Source organism: Pongo pygmaeus, chromosome 2 (assembly GCF_028885625.2).
Source record: "Pongo pygmaeus isolate AG05252 chromosome 2, NHGRI_mPonPyg2-v2.0_pri, whole genome shotgun sequence".
Taxonomy (NCBI): Eukaryota; Metazoa; Chordata; class Mammalia; order Primates; family Hominidae; genus Pongo; species Pongo pygmaeus.
The window spans coordinates 66,822,392-66,845,156 of record NC_085930.1 but is presented as its reverse complement, the minus strand read 5'-3'; the positions used below and the strand labels follow the sequence as shown (position 1 = coordinate 66,845,156).

General features: G+C 47.8%; 1 long non-coding RNA gene across 1 annotated transcript in view; it reads right to left on the bottom strand.

Annotated features, from left to right (window-relative positions):
* The window catches only part of LOC129033199 (uncharacterized), an 80,444-nt gene that overhangs the window by 34,572 nt on the left and 23,107 nt on the right, over positions 1–22,765 (bottom strand). Inside the window, exon 4 of the long non-coding RNA XR_008501554.2 lies at positions 13,424–13,661. This is a non-coding gene — a long non-coding RNA (uncharacterized LOC129033199). The remainder of the gene's footprint in view (positions 1–13,423; positions 13,662–22,765) is intronic.

Below are 22,765 nucleotides of genomic sequence, written 5' to 3'. Positions count from 1 at the left end.
AAGATCTAAAACCGCAGGAGACCAGGAGCACATTTAGTGAACAACGGCACTCATTCATTCACTCACTGATTCCTTCCTCAACATTTTTATCTTTTTAAATCGTATTTAGAAAAATGTGAATTCTACAGAGAAGTTGTAAGAATAGTTCTGTGGACACATCTGCACTTCACCCAGATTTGCCAGTTGTTAACACGTCGCCACTTTTATCTTCACTAACTCTGTCAGTCAAGGTTTAGCCTGGCAAGTGGAGCCACTGGATATGATGGAATCAGGGCTTTATTACAGGAACGGACCTTAGACCACTGTAGGGCAGTTGGAAAGTAAGAGTCTGCAGTTTCTCTACCTGGTCTGCTCTTCCCAGGCTGTCCTCACCACTGGTTCCTTCCTTTCATTCAGGTCTCTGCTCAATTGTCACCTCCTCACAGAGGCCTTTCCTGACCACCTTCGCTAAAATAACATGCTCCTTCATCTCTCTCTGCTCCCTCACCCTGCTTTATTTTTCTTATTCTCAGCGTTTGCAAGCTTACTAATTTAATCTCTATCTCTCCCCACTATAAAGGAAGCTCTGGGGATGGGCACAGTGGCTCACACCTGTAATCCCAACACTTTGGGAGGCCGAGGTGGGTAGATCACTTGAGGTCAGGAGTTCGAGACCAGCCTGGCCAACATGGCGAAACCCCATCTCTACTAAATATACAAAAATTAGCTGGGCATGGTGGCGGGTGCCTGTAATCCCAGCTACTCGGGGGCTGAGGTAGGAGAATTGAGTAAACCCAGGAGGTGGAGGTTGCAGTGAGCCAAGATCATACCACTGCACTCCAGCCTGGGCAACAGAGCTCAAAAAAATAAATAAGTAAAATAAAAATAAAGGAAGCTCTGGGAAGATAGGGACTTTTGCTGATTCACTACTGTGTCCTCGATGCCCAGAACAGTGCCTGACACACAGTAGAAGCTCAACAAATGCATGCATGAATGAACGAATGAATGAATGAATGAATAGATGGACGGATGGATGGCAGGATGGATGGATGGGCAAGGAATGGCGATGGAACAGCCATCGCGGGCACTGGCTTTGGGGTCAGACAGCTCACCATGTGAGTTCCGGCTCTGCCGCTCACTCTCTCAGCAACTCTGAACACGTTGCTTAAATCTCTTTGTGCCCCAGTTTCCTCACAAAATTGTTGTTACAGTGAAATGAGTTAAAACAAGGAAAGCACATAGCATGGTGCCTAGCCCAAACTGAGCACTTAAAAAAAATAGTGGTTTTATTACAGCAATGGTTCCTGAAATGCTCCCTTAGAAGAACCTCCTTAATCAGGGTCCATCCCCCACCCAGAGCCCCATGTTTTGAAGGATTTTGTCTACCAAACTGTCGCTTAATAATGAAGCAATTTCCCCCCTTTTTATTAATCAGATGTGGCTGCTAATTAGAGCTCCTGATTAGCATGAGGTAACCAGGGTGACAGCACTAAGCTGATATCATTCCAGGCAAAAGCAAAGAAATGTGGCATTTGGGGTCCTCAGCTTACCCAGATGGTTTGTAATTATGTGATTTCCTCTGGGCTCTATAATATGGAAAAAGAGGTTCTGGATGTCCCATTGACTTTTCCAGGGACACTCACAGGTTCAGGACCTCAGGTGGGGTCTATGTCTCACAAAATGTTTGGCTGCAGACTTTGTATTTCTCTTTCTTTAAAATCAAAGGTTGCTTTGAGGAGTAAACATTTTCCGGGCTAGGTGACCACGACCTTTGATCCAGCTAATACAGATCATGAAAATGGCTCACAGTTTTGAAGCTCAAGTTTTGTGCACATCTCTATTTCTTTCTAATAAACTCCCAGCAGTGAAATTGCTGAGTCAAGTGGTCTGTGCATTTTTAAGGCCATTCATACCTAGTGCCAAACTGTCCTCAGGGAAAGTGGTGACCATTTTTATTCCTCTCAGAAGTACATGGTAGTGACAATTTCCCCACACTTTTTCCAAAATTACGTCTTACTATTTTTAAAAATCTTTTTCAATTTCACAGCTAAAGTTATCTTAATAGTTGAGCTTGTACTTCTTTGAATTTTACTGATGCTGGACTTTTTTTTCATGTCCTTTCTGGCCTTTTGTATTTATTTTGTGAATTTATAGCTCATGAGCATCTTGTTGTTCTTTAGAGACGGGCTCTTGCTCTGTCACCCAGGCCGGAGTGCAGTGGTGCAATCACAGCTCACTACAGCCTCAAACTCCTGGGCTCAAGCCATCCTCCTGCCTTGGCCTTCCCAGTAGCTGGGACTACAGGCATGAGACACCACGTTCAGCTAATTTTTTAATTTTTCTTTTGTAGAGACAGAGTCTCGCTGTGTTGACCAGGCTGGTTTCAAACTCCTGGCCTCAAGCAATCCTCCTACCTTCGCCTCCCAAAGTGCTGGCATTATAGGCATGGGCAACTGTGCCCAGCCAGAATCCTGTTTTTGTATTTGTCTTATTTGTTTGGAAGAGTTATTTTTAATATATTGAGGATATTAACCCTATCTTATGTATGTTGAAAATAAATCACAGGATGTATATGGATAGGTATATGTGTATGTATATGTACATGTATATGTATATGCGTATGTACATGTATATGTATATCTATATGTATGGATATATGCATATGCACATGTATGTGTGTAGATAGATATAGATCGATAGATGATAGATAGATAGATAGATAGATAGATAGATAGATAGATAGATAGATAATCTCTTCTCCTAAGGAAGTCTTTCTGTTTTCTAGTTCCTGGCTTCTCTACATCCAAACCTTTTACAGTTTGAGCCAAAGGCTGGGAAAACATTTTCGGCCATCCCCTTTTCCAACCCTGTGCTAGTGTAGCCCCTCTCTTGGGTGGAAATGTGAGAGCAATTGCATCTTCCACTCAGGGCTGAGGATTCATGGCTTAGTAAGTGTCAGGTGTTTAGAACAGGGCCTGGAACGTAGGAAACACTCATTATTGGGCCATTCTGATGACTTTCTGTGACCACACAATAGCGCCAGCTGCTTATTCTTCTCTCTGTCCTCACAAACCAGCCCTTTTATGATCCTCATGGAACCTTCCCAGGGACACCCTTCAGCCTCACTGAGCCACTGTCAGGGCTGCTCAGAGAAGGCTGGTGTTGAAGTAGTGGCAGTTCGTGACAACAGTGATAATGATAACAACTATTCATTCAGGCCCTACTAAGTTTGAGGCTCTGTACCAACCACCCCACAAGATTTTTCTCACTTCTCCCTTGGGACCACCCCATGAGGTATGAGTGACCCCTCATGTCTGTGCTCCAGCCATAGCACTGAAGTCCCTTTTCCATCTTCATTTTTGTACACACTGGCTCCCGCCGTGCCTGCACTCTGACATCCAGCACTTCTGTCTGTGTTAGACACGAACATTATTTTTATAATAGGAAATACATAATAAACTATATTTTTAAATACACAGAGTCATGGCTAGGCACAGTGGCACATGCCTGTAATTGCAGCACTTTGGGAGGCCAAAGCAGGAGGGTCGTTAAGACCAGGAGTTCAAGACCAGCCTAAGCAACATAGCAAGGACCCATCTGCAAAGAAAAAATTTGAAAAGTTAGCCAGGCATGATGGTACATGCCTGCGGTACTAGCTATTTGGGAAGCTGAGGTAGGAGGATGGCTTGAACCCAGGAGTTCAAGGTTGCAGTGACCTGTGATTGCACCATTGCATGCCAGCCTGGGCAACAGAAGGAGACCCTATCTCTAAAAAAACAAACAAACAAAAAAAAACAGACAAAGTCACATGGGCTTGTCAATGTGGAGGACAATTTACTGACAAGGCATCTCATTATAATGCACATACAATTAAGGACTGTGTATATTTTGCTTTTGGAGGAAAATTTTCTTTTACCAAAAAATGCTAATGGGACATGGGTGAGGAGGCCAACCATGACAGACAACTCTAATAATATCCTAACATGAGCAAGGGAGAAATCAAGGGTTCCAGTGATGTGTTTACTGATGTTTCACCTGATACTGTCAAAGAGAATGTCTTGGTGTTTTACTTGAGGTTGGTGTCAGTTCAGGTCCACCAGGAAGCAGATGCCAAGACAAATGTAGCAGCAAAATGGACCTGTGGGTAAACACCTTGAAATTTTTTATTGATGTATAATAATTGCACATATTTATAGGGTACGTGTGATATTCTGATACATGCTTACAATGTATAATGATCAAATCAGGGCATTTAGGATGTCCATAGCCTCAAATGTTTATCATTTCTTTGTGTTGGGAACATTTCAGATCTTTTCTTCTAGCTATTGGGGTAAACACCCTTAAATGACACAGGGGAGAAAGGGCAGGACCAGGCAGGAAGACACCCAGCCTCATTGATGGTTGGACAACAGGAGAAGGAAGGAGGCATGTGCGGGAAGAGGCATAGACCGCAGTGCAGTGCTGGGACAGTCTCAGCCAGCCCGCCAGGGAGCCCCATTGCAAAGGCTGTCCTTTGAAGAGTTCCACATTGAAGAAATGTCCAGGCCCTATTAACTCCACTATGCATTCAGTGCTTCCAGGGACAGTGTAAACTTGGCTCAACACTGTGGGACATCCCAAAGGCACTGCAACTGGGGGCCACTAGCCTACTGTACTCTCCACAGCAGTTCTCCAAATTACAGGAATGTAGAGGCAAGGAAAAGATATCCTTATTTCCTGAATGCCTTCTGTGTGCCCAGCACTTTCTCATGGAATACTGTTTACTCCTCATCACAAACCTACAGAACATTGCAGGTAATTACTGGCATTTTGATATGGTGTGCATGTTCATCTCCTTCAAATCTCATGTTGAAATGTGATCCCAAATGTTGGAGGTGGGCCTAGTGAGAGGTGTTTGGGTCATGGGGGCAGATGTCTCATGAATGGCTTGGTGCCCTCCCCATGGTAATGAGTTTGCACAAGAGCTGGTTGTTTAAAAGAACCTGGCATCTCTCTCACTCCCTCTCTCATATGACACACTGACTCCCCTTCCCTTCCACCATGAGTAAAAGCTTCCTGAGGCCTCATCAGAAGCCAAGAAGATGCTGGCACTATGCTTCTTGTACAGCCTGAAGAACTATGAGCCAAATAAACCTCTTTTCTTTATAAATTACCCAGTCTCAAATATTCCTTGATAGCAGCACAAAAAGGACTAACCCACATTTATAGATGAATATCCTCAGGCTCAGAGAGGGAAAGCAACTTTCTCACAAAGCCACAGAGCTGAAAGTCACAGGACTGGACCCCTGAGCCCAGATCCTTCCACTATAGCACAGTGGCCTCCATGGTCACAAACATGGAACAGGGTATAAGGCAAAGATCTAAGACCAGGCAGAGTTAAGGCAAGAGGGGGATCAGGAAAAGCCCATGGCATCAATATGGGGGGTGTCTGCCCCTTGCCTGCTGGAGTCTTGTTATAGCCCAAAGGGGTTCTTCTTGCCCACTGCAAGATAAAGCCAGAACATTGAGACAGCAGTGTTGCTGTAGAGAAAGGGTTTAATTATCACAAGGTAACTAAACAAAACGATGGGAGATGTTTTTCAAATCTGCCTCCCCAAGAATTCAGAAGCTAGGGTTTTTAAGTGCACTTGGGCAGGCAGAGGGCTGGGAAACTGAAACAATTGATTGGCTGGGGACAAAATCACAGGGGTCTCTAAACTGCCTTTGAACAGCTGAGTCAGTTCCTGGGAGGGGATTTCAGGATCATGTGGCATCTCTTAATCTCCTGAAATGCTAAATCTGAAAAATATCTCAAAGACCCGTCTTTTAGGTTTCACAATAGTGAAGTTATCTATAGGAGCAGTTGGGGAAGTTACAAATATCGCGACCTCCAGTTATGTGACTCTGGGGCAGTAAGCAACTTCTAGAAAAGCAAACTAAACAAGCAATGGATGGTTATAGTTCAACCTATTCTTTAGCAAAGCTGTAGGCCTCTAGCATCATTCTAACCTTGTTACCTTTTGTTAGTCTTTACAAATACGATTGCAATTTCCAAACAAAGAAGGGAACAGCTCCAGAAAGGGGCTACTATGGCCTCCGCACAAGAATGAACAAAAGCAAACTAGCCTGGTAGAAGCAAGATGAAGTCAGGTATGTTCGATTTCCCTTACTACTACAATTTTTGCAAAGGTGGTTTTAGCTTCAGAAATTAGCCCTACATCTTCTGCTAACCCCTCCAGAGGCAAGGGCCTGCACTGACCTCGTGGGCCTGCAGGGGCTTCAGGGTAAAATGCACAGACTGAATTTACAAGGACCATGCCAGGAAACACCGGCCCAGAAGCCCAGTGCACAAACCTTTAGCTGCATCTTCAGAAGAAGAAAGCTTTAACCCAGCAGTGCACATAAGAATCAGAGAGTGTGCTGGGCAGAAAGCTGATCCCCAGACCCCATCCCAGACACTCTGATGCAGGAAGTCTAGGCTGGTGCCCAGAAATTACATTCTAATAAGCACCTCAAGCCTTTCTAGTGGAGAAAGTCAGCCACACATCACATCAAGAAATACTGTTAAAAGCAATCCCGGAACCAAAATTGAGGAATAGTATACAAAGCAACTGGCCTATGCTCTTGAAAAATGTCAAGGTCATAAGAGACAAAGACCAAAGAATTGTTCAGATTAAAGACACAGCAACTGAATGCAATTTTATCCGGAAATGGATCCTGGACCAGAAATTTTTTTCTCTTGCCGTAAAGGACATTAGTGAAACAATAGATGAAATTTGAATAAGATATGTAGATGAGATAATAATATCATATAATAATGTGATAATTACATGATTTTGATCAATACACTGTGGTTATGTAAGAGAATGTCCTTTATTCAGGAAATGCATGCTGAAGTATTCAGGCTAAAGGGGAAACTTGTCTACAACTTATTCTTAAATGACTCAGAAAAAAATAATACAGTATAGGCTGGGTGCTGTGGCTCACACCTGTAATCCCAGCACTTTAGGAGGCCAAGGTGGGTGGATCACCTGAGGTCAGGAGTTCAAGACCAGCCTGGCCAACATGGTGAAACTCCATCTCTACTAAAAATACAAAAATTAGCCGGGTATGGTGGTGGGTGCCTGTAATCCCAACTTCTCAGGAGGCTGAGGCCAGAGAATCGCTTAAACCTGGGAGGCAGAAGTTTCAGTGAGCTGAGATTGTGCCACTACACTCCAGCCTGGACAACAGAGTGAGACTCTGTCTGAAAAATAATAATAACAGTACAGTATATACATATGTAATATGTGCATGGAGAGAGAGCATAAAAGAGAATGATAAAGCCAGCAAATGTGGAAAATAACATTTGGGGAATCTGGGTAAAGAGTATACAGAAACTCTTTATAGGAGTTTTGTAACTTCTATTTATTTATTTATTTATTTGTTTGTTTGTTTGTTTAGAGATGGAGTCTTGTTCTTTTGCCCAGGCTGGAGTGCAGTAGTGCAATCTCAGCTCACTGCAACCTCCATCTCCCGGGTTCAAGCAATTCTCCTGCCTCAGCCTCCCGAGTAGCTGGAAGTACAGAGGTGCACCACCACACTTGGCTAATTTTTATATTTTTAATAGAGATGGGGTTTCGCCACATTGTCCAGGCTGGTCTCAAACTCCTGACCTCAAGTGATCCACTGACCTCAGCCTCCCAAAGTGCTGTGATTACAGGCATGAGCCACTGTGCCCAGCTGAGTTTTACAACTTCTAAGTCTGGAATTATTTTAAACAAACACACAAACAATATAGGAAGAAGCTGGGTATCACCTTCATTTGATGAGAAAGGTACAGGGTTTGGAACAGGTTCCCACGGTGGGGAGGGGGATGGTGGAGCAGGCTCTAGCTTTCACCAGGACCTGCCCCCACTCACATATTCCCTGTCATTGCCCCTCTTTTCCTGGTAAACTTCTCCTCAGGTCCCAGCTAAGAAGTCACCTCCCAGGAGCCTGCCCAGGATGTGCCGGGCACCCTGCTGTGCTCCAGGCTCCTTGGCACTGTGCTCCTCCCACCCCAGCCTATGAGCCTCTTGGGGGCTGAAGGTTGTTGGGGGAGACTGTGTCTCCATTTTATTTGTGTCCCCAGGCCTGGCACAAAATTTGCCACATGCCAACGATTAAAAGAGATCCACTTTTATTAATAGTTTCCTATTCCTGAGAGCCAGCATTTTGCAATACACACCAGCTAAGTGCTGCCTAACCTCTGTGTCATTAATACCTATGAAAACCCATAGAGCAGGTCTAATTACTCCCACTTAACGATGCTTAGAGAAATGAAGTGACTTGCTTTAAAAAAACATTGAATGAATGCATGCATGCGTGCATGAAGGAAAAAGGTGCAGAGTACTCTGTGACCCTAGAGGAGCCACAGGTGTGTGTATTGGGGGTAAGAGGGGAACCTCAGGAGACAAGCTCCAGCACCTAAGGAACTGGACATTCTCATGGTCAGGACTGTCCAACAATAGAACCAGCTGCCTTGGTAGTGAGTGAGCACCCTGTCCTTGGAGGTGTGCAAGCAGAGGGCCCCACCTTAACAGGAGTAAGAGGATGGTGGCTGGATGCCTGGGAGGGGCTGACTTTACGATTCTCCTGGCAGCAGGTGGCTTCTGAGTTGGTCCAATGGGAGAAGGGACCTGGGACATGGGGTAAGACCCACATTGGCTCTTTTCACCCCCACCTCATGTATCCAAGTCCTGGCCCATTGAAACATTCACTTTAAATTGGCCCTTGCACTTAAGGAATTTTTAAGCTGAAGTTTTGCAACAAAACAATAGCCTCATTAGACTTTAAAGAGGGAAGTGATCCCCAAACAGACTAATAGTGGTCATGTGGGCCTGCAGTTGGCCCCATCTGGGGCTTGACAGCCAACTGGGACATTCAGAATCTCACCTCCTCAGCTGCAGCCAGACCCCGGCTCCCCAGCCCCAGACTCCCACAGCCTGTGATGTGGGGCCCTGACCTGGGCTTCTCCCCTGCCCCGCCCCATATATCTCAAAGCAGGCCTCTTCTTTCCAGCTCCCCCTGCCAGACCACTGCTAGGGTTCACCTGGCAGCCATAAGGCCAGCTTCCACTCAGTGCTCCAACTCATGGCCAGAGAGCTCTTTCTAAGGCACAGCCAGGAGGGTTTTTGCCTGCTGAAAACCCTCCAACTGCCTCCTATCATGCTGATAATCAAGTTCAACTTTCTCTCCTTACCCTGCAAGGCCCTGTCTGATCTGGTCTTCCACCTTCAGCCCCATCTAGCTGCCCATGCACACTCATCTGGCTGCTCTCCTCTCTGAAAATTCCATATGAATTTTAAGAACAGCTTACCAATTTATGCAAAAAAAAGCTAGAATTTTGATAGGGTTGCATGAATCTTTCAATTGATTTGGGGTGTATTGCCATCTTATCAATATTACCTTTTCTAATCCATGAACATAGGATGTAGAGGACTTTGCCCTCTGCCAGATGTGCCCTTTTCAACTCTCTGGTCCCCTTGATGAACTCCTGCTTCTACTCCTGGATCCCTGGAGGAATGAAGGATGCACCAACCCAAAATATGCCAGATTGGTATATTGATTACTTTGAGTTGAAAACACTGGAGTAATTGTAATTTCCAAAAGGGCTAGCTGACCTGTCTGTTCCTGCATGTAGCAAGTGATAAAGATTCCTCTGGGAGGGGGACCCTTTGCTGTACCAGGGTGAGAAAATAGCCCTTGTAACCACAGACTGAGACTTAGGGGCTGCAATGGATAAATATGACTGAATATACATACCATAGTAACCCTCAACATCCACTAGTTCCACGTGCCAGTACCCCATATATATCCTAGTGGCTCCCCTAGAAAATTTGCTGCTCCTATCAAGATTTTCTTTGTCCTGTCATTTCTTCTCAAATTTATAGTTGTCTAAAAAGAATAAAAGCATCTTGCTTTGGCCACTTCTGACTTCACTTTCTTGTGAAGATCCCTGGGTACATGTAAAACTAATACAATGTGTACACTTTCCTCTTGTTAATCTGCCTGCTGTCAGTTTGGTTTCTATCCTGCATAAGAGCTAAAGGAGTTTGGAGGTGATCTCTGCCCCGCTGCAACCCTCTGGAGCATCCTCTCCCCCAGAACCTTTCCCTGCACCAGGCCCTCCTCACTGTGTTCTGGGGACTTGCCCATCTGGGCGCAAGTGTACCCCATTAATCTTTTCCCATTTTCATTCCCTAGCTAGACTTGTCAGTCCCATGAGGACAAGGACTGTTTTTCCTGACATTGCTTCCCCAGCACTGAGCACATGCCTGTTGCATTGTGAAGATTCAACGACTATGTGGATTGCAATGGCTGGCTGGAAGAACCAGTGAGAATACCTAAAGGCACATTAAACATGCTTCCCCAACGAAACAAACAAACAAGTATACACACAAAAGAATGAATGAACTGATGCATACACAAATGTAGGTACATAATTAAGTGACAGAGCATTCCCCCAAGCTTTGAAAGCAATGGTTCTGAACCCTGGCTCCAGGTTGGAACCACCTAGGCCTCCATCTCAGATCAATCAACTTGGAATCTTTAGAGGTGGGGCTGAGCTTCACCTTTTTTTAAGTTCCTGGTAATTCTAGCATGCAGTCAGGGCTGAGTGGTTCCCAAAGTGCAGTCCTGGAGCAGCAGTGTGAGCGTCACCTGGGTACCTCAGAGTTTCTCAAGCTGCATAGAAATCACTGGAATTGGGATGCCTGGGGTGAGGGGTGGGCCTGACTATGTGTGTGTCTAACAAGTTCTCAGATGCTGCTGAGGCTGCTAGTTGGGGGGTCGCACTTTGAGACCACAGGTCCAGAGGTCTTCTTTCTCTCTAGTCCTTTAGTGAAAGAAGGGTTGGAGGAGGTAACAGATACTGCTTCCTGGTCCAGGGACGAGAAGCCCTAAAAGGGTGGGACAGAGATTGCTCTAACAATTGTTCTTCTTCTTTACTTTCCCATTTTTTGTAGATTAGGAACCTGAGACCTTGGGAGGAGCAGAAACTTGCCCAAAGCCCAGGATCAATCTTGGAAACACTGACTTAGCAGAATATTTCCTGAGCACTTGTGACGTGCGAGGGGCACATATGCTACACGCTAAGCATTCAAGGGCTGGCCTCTTAGCTCCGCCCCACCTCTTCCAACTTGACACCAGCACCCCAAGATCAGAACCCTAGGGACGGGTGGGGGCTCAGCTCCAACTCACCTGGCCTGCCAAGGAAAGCAGGGCTGGGTGCCAGGCATCCTGCTTCCCTCATGCCCTGATGGGAGAAGCTGATCTTCCCCCTGCTCCCTGAGCTCCCTGAAACTGCCAAAGCCCAAGGGGAACGTCAGGAGGAGCAAATGAGGCAAGGAAGCCAACTGTCGGCTCCCACTCGCAGCCGTGCAGGAGACGCCTCCTCTCCCTGGGGGAAGCTCAGGTCCCACACAGCCCATTTTCTTGCCTGTCGAGGTGGTCTCTGAAGATGGTGTGAAAAACTCAGTTGAGTGGTGAAGCAACAGCCATTTCCCTCTTCCTCCTCAATACCAGACTCTGATCTTGCTCAGGTATCAGGTGGCCTTGTGCTACAGAGGGGTGGGGGGCAGGGCTCTGCCCTCGTTCCGGGGCGTGACTGATGCATATCAATCATGCCACTCCATTTCCCTGGAAGTGATTGGTGGAGTCATGGGCATGGGAGCAATTATAGCCAATGAGGTGTAAGGACGAGACACGGGAAGTGAAACTGGAAAGGTTTTTGCTCTTATAAGTAGATACTGGACCAAAAAAGAAAGAGAGAGAGATGGATGAATAGATGGATAGATGGATGGACAAACTATGAAGATAAGATAAAGTAATTACAGTAAAATGCAGAGTGCTAATGGTATAATCTAGACGGTTAAGTACACAGGTGCTCACTCTATTATTCACTCAAATTTTCTGTATGTTTAAAACTTTTCATAATGATGTGTTTTAAAAGCATGATGCCTGAGTGTCTACTAAAGTTGAATATATGCAATTCCACTCCTAGGTATATGCCTAACAGAATAACAGAAACACATACTTTTTTTTTCTTTTTTCTCTTTTTTCTTTTTTTTTCTTTTTTTTTTTTTTTTTTTTTTTTGAGACAGCGTCTTGCTCTGTCACCCAGGCTGGAGTGCAGTGGCACAATCATAGCTCACTGCAGCTTCCATCTCCTGGGCTCAGGTGATCCTCCCACTTTAGCCTTCCAAGTAGCTGGGACTACAGGCATGCCACCATGCTCAGCTAATTATTTTATTTTTTGTAGAGCTAGGGTCTTGCTATGTTGCTCAGGCTGGTCTCGAACTCCTGGGCTCAAGCAGTCCTCCTGCCTCAGCCTCCCAAAGTGCTAGGATTACAGGCGTGAGCCACCGTGTCCAGCCAGAAATGCATTCTTAACGTTCACCAAAAGATATGTGCAAGAATGTTCATAGCAGCACTATTTATAATAGCAAAAACCTGAAACAGTCGAATGTTTGTCAACAGAAGAATGAATAAATTGTGATGTATTCGTGCAATAGAATACTACACGGCACTGAGAATTAATGGCAACTACACACAACGACAGGGTAAATCACACTAATGTAATGCAGGGCAAAGACACTATAAGTACAGAATGCATGATTACATTTCTATAGAGCTCATAGCAGGCTGACATGAACTGTGCTGTTAGATTTCGGAGATCGGTGGCCCTTACTGGAAGGTAGCAACTGGAAGGTAGGGCAATGGGAGCTCCTGCAAGGCTGGTGATATTCTGCTGGCTGAGCTGGTGCTAGTTACAGGGAAGCAACTGAGATGCATGCTTTTTTTTTATTTTTTTTGCACCGTTCTTTATGTATGTTATGCTTCGATTAAGAGTTCAAGATGCATATGCTTGAAGGGAAGCTTCCCCCTTCTCTGATTCTCCGTATAGCTAGGTGAAGTGAAGATGCTGGAGTTTCTGCTGGCATCTATGATGCCAAGGAAATGAGCAAGCCCCCCTAGATGGCAAAACAGAAAGATGGAGGCTGAGCCTAGGTGACATTGTTGTCAACCTTGACACTGGCACAACTGTAAGAGGTGGGGACTATCATTGTTCCCGTCTAATCCCCCAGGACACCGAGGCTTAGAGAAAAAGCTTAGAAAGTCCCCACCCCACCTCGGAGTGGACATTCTGGTTGTTCCTGGGTTAGAGGTGAGCATTCAGAATAATAATACAAGGAACGTCCCACCAAAAGAGGAGCTGGACAGTTCAGTGGCGGTGGAGACCACTGTGGGCTGTGGTGTCTGGGGAGCTTTCCAGCTAAGATCTTGTTCTCCGGTTCCTGCTGCTTCTCTCACTATTCACCACTCCCTTCTCCCAGCCACCTACGACCCAGTCTCTGCTCAGCCGCACGGAGTTCCCCGAAACTCTACTGCTCTTCCCCTGTTGGCCTTTGCACAGCCTGTTTGCTCTGCCTGGAGCACTCACCTCCTTCCCTCCAGCAGCCTAACTCCAACTTCTCTCTCAGTCTTGGCGTTGGTGCTCTTCCTCCAGGAAGACATCTTGGACTCTCTCTTAGGAACCTGAAGCCCATGAAGCCAGAAGAAAGACAGTAAACCCCCACACTCGCCCACCTCTGGAGAGGCAAGTCCTTGTTCAGTCCTTCCAACAATCTTCCAAGGCAGGCAACACTGGTGTTCTCAGCCGCAACTGGCAGATTGAGAAACTGAGGACCAGAGAAGACAAGAGACTTCCATGAAATCACACCGCACTCTTTCCATCAGGAGACAGGCCCTGAATTATGCCTGTAGAATTTGGCAACCACAGCAACAACGATAATGATATCCACTAAGGTTTATTTGGCATTTGCCAGGAAGGGCTCTAAAAATTTCATCTGTATTAACTCATTTAATCTTCACAACATCCCCATGAAATGCATATTATTATTGTCCCAAATTTACAAGGAAGAAACCAGAGGTGCAAACAGATGAGAAACTTGCTCTCTTAACTACCAAATACTCATCATCAAATACCAAAATACTTACTAGTCACCAAATACTGAAAGCAATCAGAAAGATCTTCCTCATCCATCAAGTCTACAGATCTTTCAAAAATCATAACTGGCAGCATCAGAATGCAGAGAAATAAACACATCAGAGACATAGTACAGATGCATAGGTTGATTTTTTTAAACTTTCTGATCATAATTTGGTAACAGTATTTAGTAAGAATTACTCTTTTTTTTTTTTTTTTTTTTTTTTGAGACAGAGTCTTGCTCTGTCACCCAGGCTAGAGTGCAGTGGCACGATCTCAGCTCACTGCAACCTCCGCCTCCCGGGTTCTAAGTGATTCTCCTGCCCCAGCCTCTGGAGTAGCTGGGATTATGGTGCCCACCACCATGCCCGGCTCATTTTGTATTTTTAGTAGAGATGGGGTTTCACCATGTTGGCCAGGCTGGTCTCAAACTCCTGACCTCAGGTGATCCACCCGCCTCGGCCTCCCAAAGTGCTGGGATTAGAGGCATGAGCCACTGTGCCTGGCCTGCGTATTCCCTTTGACTCACCAGTTCTATGTCTAGGAATCTATTTCTTGGGGAAATACTCAGAGACCTTGACTCAAATTTGTACTCGAAAATATGCTTTGCAGTATCACATTGAAAAACGGCAACGAAAGAAAGGAATTCACCCAGAAGTTCAGCAGTAGGGTTGGTAGGATAAATGATGACACTCCCATCCCATGAAACATGACTCAGTCATTAAAAGTAATATTGTAAGAGAAAAGTAAATATCATTTTTCTAAAGTGTCTAAAATTCAAGGATGAGTAAAAACAGAAAACAAAACTATATGCACACAGTATTATTTGCACTGTATTGCATGATATTATTATACACCCGAAGGAACCCTCCCCAGGGTTATAGATGTGTGCAGCAATACTGGTTGAATCTGTTGAGCAAGGCCAGGATGCCTTCCTGCTCATAACAACCCCGTGAGACAGCCGCTACAGTATCATTCCCATTCTGCAGATGGGACCCCCGAGGCATAGGAAAGTAAGGTCCTCACCAAGGCCAGGACTGTCTGACTCCAGAGTACACATTCAGGCCCACACCAGCCTCTGGGTATGACATTATGGGTGGATGGTTAAAAGTTTTTGTATACTTTTAAGAAGCTATTTTCCAAGCTATTTCCAATGAACATCTATCAATTTTATAATCAAGGACAGGAGGCAATAAAAATCATTTGTTTGTGCAAAGTGTCCAAAAAGTTCCGGAAGGCTGTACATGCCCAGGTGTTAGCGACAATTATCTCCAGCTGGCAGGAGGCCTGGAGCACTATGGGCTCTTCATTTTGCTCTATTTTGTCACTTTTCTGCAGAAAGTGAGCACATGAGTTATTTAGAATTCGGGTGTTTGGTGCCTGGGACTTCCGTCAGGGTCTGCGGTGTCTGGAGTGGGGCCGGCTCTGATCTGGTTGGAGGTACCTCTAGACCCCTGCCCACCTTCTCCCCACAAGCCTAGGCCATGGCCACCCCCGTCCCCACCAGAAAACCATGGCACCAACACCAGCTTGTGCCTCTCCTCGTCCCCTCCCAAGAGGGCCGTGTCCTTGTTCATCTGTAACTTTCAATTAACCAGGCACCAGGCCCCGGCTCAGAGGCTGAGCAAATGTTCCAAGGAGGAAAAGAAAATCCAGCCCAACAGCTCCAGGAGGACGCTTCCTTTTAATTAAAGTGAGGATCATGGCGGCTCTAAAACCCTTTTCTGATGAAACGTGAAGGAGGCCAAGGAGGCGTCCTTGAGAGCAGGGCTGGGTAAGGCAGGGTGGCAAAGGTGTGGTGAGGGAACCAGCCTCCTACCCCTGCATCCGTCATTAGGCTCCTGCAGGGCCAGGGCCTTCTAGCTGCGCTGAGGAAGGGCGGCTGATGTCAGAGGGCCCTGACAATTAGAATCCAGGACCCCCGAGAGGGCTGCCACAGGATGGTTGCTAACACTATCCGTTAGGGGTGTTTGGGAGGGGAGAGCGTGTGCTGATCAAATCTGGAAACGAGGCTCTGGACTTGGCCCGAGCAGAGCTCCAGGCTTCCTTGCTCCTCCTGTTCCCAGGGTCAGCCTGGCTTCTCTGGTTTTCTGTTTGAACAGAAGGGAGGGAAGGAAGGACTGTGCTCACTTCTTTTGAGCCCATTTCTCAGAGGCCCTCAGACAAAGGATGTATCCAGCCCCAGCTCAGAGGAAAGAAGGCCCTTGCCTTTGTGTCTCACTCACATCACTCCCTGCAGCAGGGCTGGAGGTTCCCGCAAGATGGTGAATGGTGGTCATGGTGGTGGCTGCAGTCATACAGCCAAGGTCTGTGGAATGTAACTACTGCTCCAGCGGGGCATCAATAAGATGGCGGATTTGGCAGCTTGGCCTTCGTGGGTTTGAATCCCAACTCTGCTACTCCCTAGCTATATCACTGAGGGCAACTTCATTCCCCTCTCTGGGCCTCATCCTCCTCATCTGTGAAACGGAGCTGACAGTGATGCCTGCCTCACAGAGCTGTGTTGTGAGGATTAAATTAGTGAACATGTGTAAAGTGTAAGAACAGTGTCTGGTTTGCCTGTCCTCAATTAATGTCAGCTGTTACTAAGACATTTTACATTTATTCAGATTAACTCATTAATTCTTCCCAATACCCCACATGGTAGTCACTTTCATTACCCCTTTACATGCAAAAATAGGCACAGAGAGGCTAAGAAATTTGCCCAAAGTCACACACCTTTTACTAAGGAGAAGAGCCAGGCCCTGTAGCTCCATAGCCCACGTGCTTGGCTATCATTTTATTTAATATTTTGCTCCTCATCGTGGACATATAGATGTAGACATGTAGGCATGGATGGTATTCTGTGGCAAATTTTTACAAGATGGCGAATATTAAGGGAGTGGTTGGCAGAGTTGAATGGGCAGGGGCTCTGGGATCAGGCCAGCTTGAGCTCAAGCCTCGGTTCTGCTGCTTTCTGGGTGTGTGCCTTGGAGCAAGACACTTTTCCTTCCTTCCTCGTCTGTAAAATGAGACTTATAGTCGAGTCCCTTCTGAGGGAGGCAATGGAGTAAGAGGAGGTGAGCAATGGTCTGCAGGAGGGGTTGTGGGAGGGGAGAGGGAGGGAGGGAGGAGGAGCACAGGGGAAGGGCCTGTCCCCTGTGGGTTCCAGACCCCTGCCCCTGAACAGGCTGCCTTTCCTCCTCTGCTCCCTGCCCTTGCAGCAGCCCAGAGCCCATGGTGCAGCTGGAGGCAGAGCCCCAAAGCCCCAACCAGCATATCACTCAAAGTGATGAACTCTGGCTTCAGATCCAAGAAAGGGCGTCACTGGCAGCTGGAAGGGGTGCTGCTAAGGGCCGCTGGAATGAGAAGGGTCCAGTGAGGACACCCGTCACTGGACCATCTGGGTCCTGAGGATTCTCCCAGGAACACACTTGTATCCAATGCCTCTTCTTCTTCACCTGGCTCCTCCCTATCTTCCGCCTCCCGGCCCGCCCCCTCCAGTCCAGCCTCTACACTGCAGCGGAGGGATTAGCCTAAAATGCAGACCTTATCAGGTTGTTTTCTGGCCTAAAACCTTCCCATGGCTCTCCACCACCCAAGATCTTTGCCTTGAACCATGAAGCCCCATCCACCTGTTCTGAGGTTGCCTGTGAGTCCCTCTTCCATCCTTTGGCCACTGCACTCTCCCCCTCAAATGCTAAACTCCTACCACACTGGACATTTCTTTGTGCCATGTTCTTGCACCACACTGGGGCATTTGATCTTACAGATCCCTCTGCAAGAAGCACCTTTCTCCCCTTCTGGCCACCACCACCCCCAACCAAAACACATCTTCTGGGTTTTCTCCTGTTTATTCTTCAAGGCTGCACTTAACACACTGCTTCCCTGAGGAAGCCCTTTCCATACTCCCCTGACCCAGCTGGGTCAGCTGCCCTGCTTCGTGTTCCCACAATCTCCCAAGCTTCCCTCAGGGAGCATTTACCATAGTCTATTGTAATTATTTAAGAGTGTGTCTCTTCCACTGGACATAGGGAACCCCTTGAGGATAAGGACTGATTTTGAGTTGCTTATTATTGAAATTATGATGCTTGAGACAGAGAAGGGGCTAAAGGGTCTGCTGGGTGGATGGATGGATGGATGGATGGACGGATGGATGGATGGATGGATGGATGAGACCATGGCAGGTAGGTGGGTGGGTTGGTGGTTGGATGGATGAACGGATGAGTAGGTGGGTGAATGGGTGAGTGGATGGTGAATGGGATGGATGGATGGAGGCATGGTAGGTAGGTGGGTGGGTGAGTTGGTGAATGGATGGGTGGGTGGGTGGATGGATGGAAGGATGGAAGCATGGCAAGTAGGTGGGTGAGTGTTTGGTGAACGGATGTGTGGGTGGGTGGATGAATGGATGGAAACACAGAAGCATCGCAGGTAGGTGGGTGGGTGGGTTGGTGAATGGATAGGTGGATGGGTGGATGAATGGATGGATGGAAAGATAAAAGCATGGCAGGTAGGTGGGTGGGTGGGTTGGTGAATGGATGGGTGGGTTGGTGAATGGATGGGTGGATGGATAGGTGGATGGATGGATGGGTAGATGGATAAATGGATGGATGAATGGGAGCATGGCAGGTAGGTGAGTGGGTGAGTGGGTGGATGGATGGATGGAAAGATAAAAGCATGGCAGGTAGGTGGGTGGGTGGGTTGGTGAATGGATGGGTGGATGGATGAATGGATGGGTGGATGGATAGGTGGATGGATGGATGGGTAGATGGATAAATGGATGGATGAATGGGAGCATGGCAGGTAGGTGAGTGGGTGAGTGGGTGGATGGATGGATGGGTGGTTGGACAAATGGAAGTATAGGCAGGTAAGTGGGTGGGTGCATGGACGGGTGGGCAAGTGAGGAAACAGAGGGAATGATACATTGATGGATGAATAATAAAACAGATAATAAAATAAATGGTGGAAGAATGGATGGGTGAGTAGGTGAATGGATGGACAGATGAATGATGAGAAGGCTGGATGGATGCACAGACAGACAGACGGATGGATACAGTCCTTCTTCAATCGTTAGAGAGAGAAAAGCTCCAGTCTTTGGATTTCAAGGTTTGGAAGGTCATTATACCTCTCCCAGCCCTTAACTTTAATGGTCACAATGGCAGTAACATATTTTTAAATCACGTTTTTAAAAATTAAGGTCAAATTTATATAACGTGGCTGGGCGCAGTGGTTCATGCCTGTAATTCCAGCACTTTGGGAGGCCAAGGTGGGCGGATCACTTGAAGTCGGGAGTTCAAGACGAGCCTGGCCAACATGGTGAAACCCTGTCTCTACTAAAAATACAAAAATTAGCCGGGTATGGCAGCGTGCACCTCTAATCCTAGGGGAGGCTGAGGCAGGAGAATCGCGTGAACCCAGAAGGTGAAGGTTGCAGTGAGCTGAGATCGGGCCACTGCACTCCAGCCTGGGCAACAGAGTGAGAATCTGTCTCAAAAAAAAAAATTCACATGATGTAAAGCTAACATTTTAAAGTGAACAATCCAGTACATTCACAATGTTGTACAATCACCACCTCTATCTAGTTCCAAAACATTTTCATCATTCACGGAAGATAACTCCGTTAAGCAGTTTCTTCCCATCGTCCCCTCCCTCAGCCCCTGGAAACCACTAATCTACCGTCTGTCTCTGAATTTGTCTTTTCCGGACATTTCAAAGAACGCAGTCATGCAATTTGTGACCTTTTGTGTCTTAAATAAGGCTTTTTGTGGGCAATAAAAACTAGTTTCTGAGGGCGGAGAGGAATCTGTAAAGTGGGCATATGACACCCCCTGCCTGGCCACTCCTGCTTAGGAGACCAAAGCGCTCCTGGAAGCAGCAGGGGCTGACAAGCAGGTGGGGGAGGACCCCATGGACGCAAGCTCTCCTGTGACAACCACTAGCAAGCTGGACAGGGACTGGAGACATGCTAAGGTCCCTGGTTGTCTACCACCTGGCTTAGGGTCTGGCACTCAGTGGAAACTTAGTAAGTAGGAGCTGGAGTGGCCTTCACTGACTGGCGTGAGGAGGGATAAGGATTCCCCACCTCCTGGCTGTGTCATGGTCCCAGAGGGAGCCTCTCTTTCCCGTGCATCAGTCCCCACAGAGCCTTGCCGTGTGCCAGGAGCCTCAGCAAGCCTCTTCACTTAATGTCCCAAACAACTCTGCAGAGCGGCTGTCAGAAGACGCATTAGCAGAAAGGTGGCCAAGCTGGGTTGAGTGTGTTCCCCAAGTATACAGCAACAGCCCCCGTGCTCTTTCCGCTGCAACATCCTGTCCCTTCTCTCCTCTTCCTCCTCTCTGCGGGATCCCTGCTATCGACACATGATTCAAACCCTAGGGGATTTAGGCCCCTGTGTCTCACCCACAGCACCCTTTTTCTTAATCATTTCCTGCTGCCTCCGAGCCCCAGACAGGCTCCCTCTTTCCCGGCATCTCTCTATGCTCCCCTCTGCAGGCAGCAGCCAAAGGCATCTCCATGATACAAGTCGGCCATCTGGTGTCTACATAGAGTATAGCAGCCACAGAGGGAAATCAAGGGTGAGAATTCCCTGCCAGGGCAAGAGCACGACCTCACCTCACAGCTCAGGGAGGAAGGTGCAGGGGATGGGGCCCTAATTTAATCTGGGCTCTCCATCTGTGACTTGTCCTGTGCTAGATGCTTTACCTGCATTGATCTCAGTTGATCCTCACATTAGTGCTACAAGAACTACTCCTTACTGTATGTAGTAGGGGCTCCAAAATACTTGTGATAAAAGGACAAATACTCTATGATTCTACTTACATGAGATCCCTAGGGCAGTCTAATTCATAGAGACAGAAAGTAGAATGCTGGTTTCCAGGGGCTGGGTGGGGGAACAAGGAGTGAGGGTTTCATGGGTGCAGTTTCAGCTGGGAAAGATGGAAAGAGTTCTGGAGATGGATGGTGGTGACTGCACAGCAATGTGAGTGGACTCAGTGCCACTAAGCCGTGCACCTAAAAATGGTTAAATGGTAAATCGTATGTTACATATATTTTACCTCAATTTTTAAAATAACTATATGTGAGTGAATCAGCTAAGAAGAAATGAATAAATGCATAAGTGAATTGATGAATGCATAATGAAGATAATAATACCATTTATGGAATACTTAGTATGTGCCAGTCATTACGCAAAGTGTGTTTCAACTGAGAAGTGTTTTTATGAAGCCCCAACCCTGGCAGGCCCTGCTTGCGACTTTTGGGATACAGCAGTGAGCTAAGTTGCTACCGCGCTAGAGCTGACATTTTGTGGGCGAGATAGTAAACAAGTGATATTAAAATGTCAGAGGGTGGTACGTGCTATAAAAGAAAAAAAGGCAAAGCGAAAGGATGGAGAATGGCTTGGAGGAAGGTGGGAGAGCTCCTTCTGATGGGTGTCATTTCAGTTTCACAGATGAGGCATGGGAGGCTCGGGGGCTCATCCAGGGTCACACAGCTAGGAAGTGGTCCAGGCAGGAACTGAACCCAGGTCTGTCACAGCCCAGCCCTGGAGCTCCTAACCACGCCGTGACCACGCCAGGGAACGGTGTTGTCTCTTGGCTCATACCCTGAGGCACGCACTTCAACCCTCTGAGGGCCTCAAAGCTGAGTCCCAGGGTATGAGCGGGGTCTTCCTCTCCCACAGGCCGCCGGCTTCTGGAGGCGCAGATGGATCGTGTGTCCAGCAGGTGGCGCCGCGGCCCTACTCGGGTGCCCCAGCAGAACCAGCCTGCCAATTGAGTCTGTGCCAGGCTGGAGAGCGGGGCGCGGGCAGTAGGTACCTGAAGCAAGGCTCGGCCGGAAGCTTCAGGCAGAGATGTGCTGCTGTCAGTCGGGCAGGCCAGCTTTAGAGGCTCAGCCCTGCGGGTCACTTCCAGTGATGGGACTTCGGCCCACTGTGACCTTTCCCCTCTGAATGGAACCGGGCTGTCCACCCCTTCCTCCAGGCTGCCGGAAAACGGCATGAGCCCACGCCTTCATCCCTTTGACAGGTGACAGCGTGCTGGCAGCCCTTGCTCGCTCTTGGAGCCTCCTTGGCCTTGTTGCCCACTCTGGCTGCGCTTGAGGAGCCCTTCAGCCCACCGCTGCACTGTGGGAGCCCCTTTCTGGGCTGGCCGAGGCCGGAGCCAGTTCCCTCAACTTGCAGGGAGGTACAGAGGGAGAGGCGCGGGCAGGAACCGGAGCTGCGCGCGGGGCTTGTGGGCCAGCGCGAGTTCCGGGTGGGCGTGGGCTTGGCGGGCCCCAAACTCAGAGCGGCCGGCCGACCCCGCTGGCCACGGGCAGTGAGGGGCTTAGCACCCGGGACAGCAGCTGCGGAGGGTGCGCCGGGTCCCCCAGCAGTGCCGGCCCACCGGCGCTGTGCTCGATTTCTCGCTGGGCCTTAGCTGCCTCCCCAAGGGGCAGGGCTCGGGACCTGCAGCCCGCCATGCCTGAGCCTCCCCCAAAGCCGTGGGCTTCTGCGCAGCCCAAGCCTCCCTGACGAGCACCACCCCCTGCTCCACGGCACCCGGTCCCATCCACCACCCAAGGGCTGAGGAGGGTGGGTGCAAGGCACGAGACTGGCAGGCAGCTCCACCTGCAGCCCTGGTGCAGAATCCACTGGGTGAAGCCAGCTGGGCTCCTAAGTTTAGTGGGGACTTGGAGAACCTTTATGTCTAGCTAAGGTATTGTAAATACACCAATCAGCACTCTGTGTCTAGCTCAGGGTTTGTAAATGCACCAATCAGCACCCTGTGTCTAGCTCAAGGTTTGTAAATGCACCAATCAGCGCTCTGTGTCTA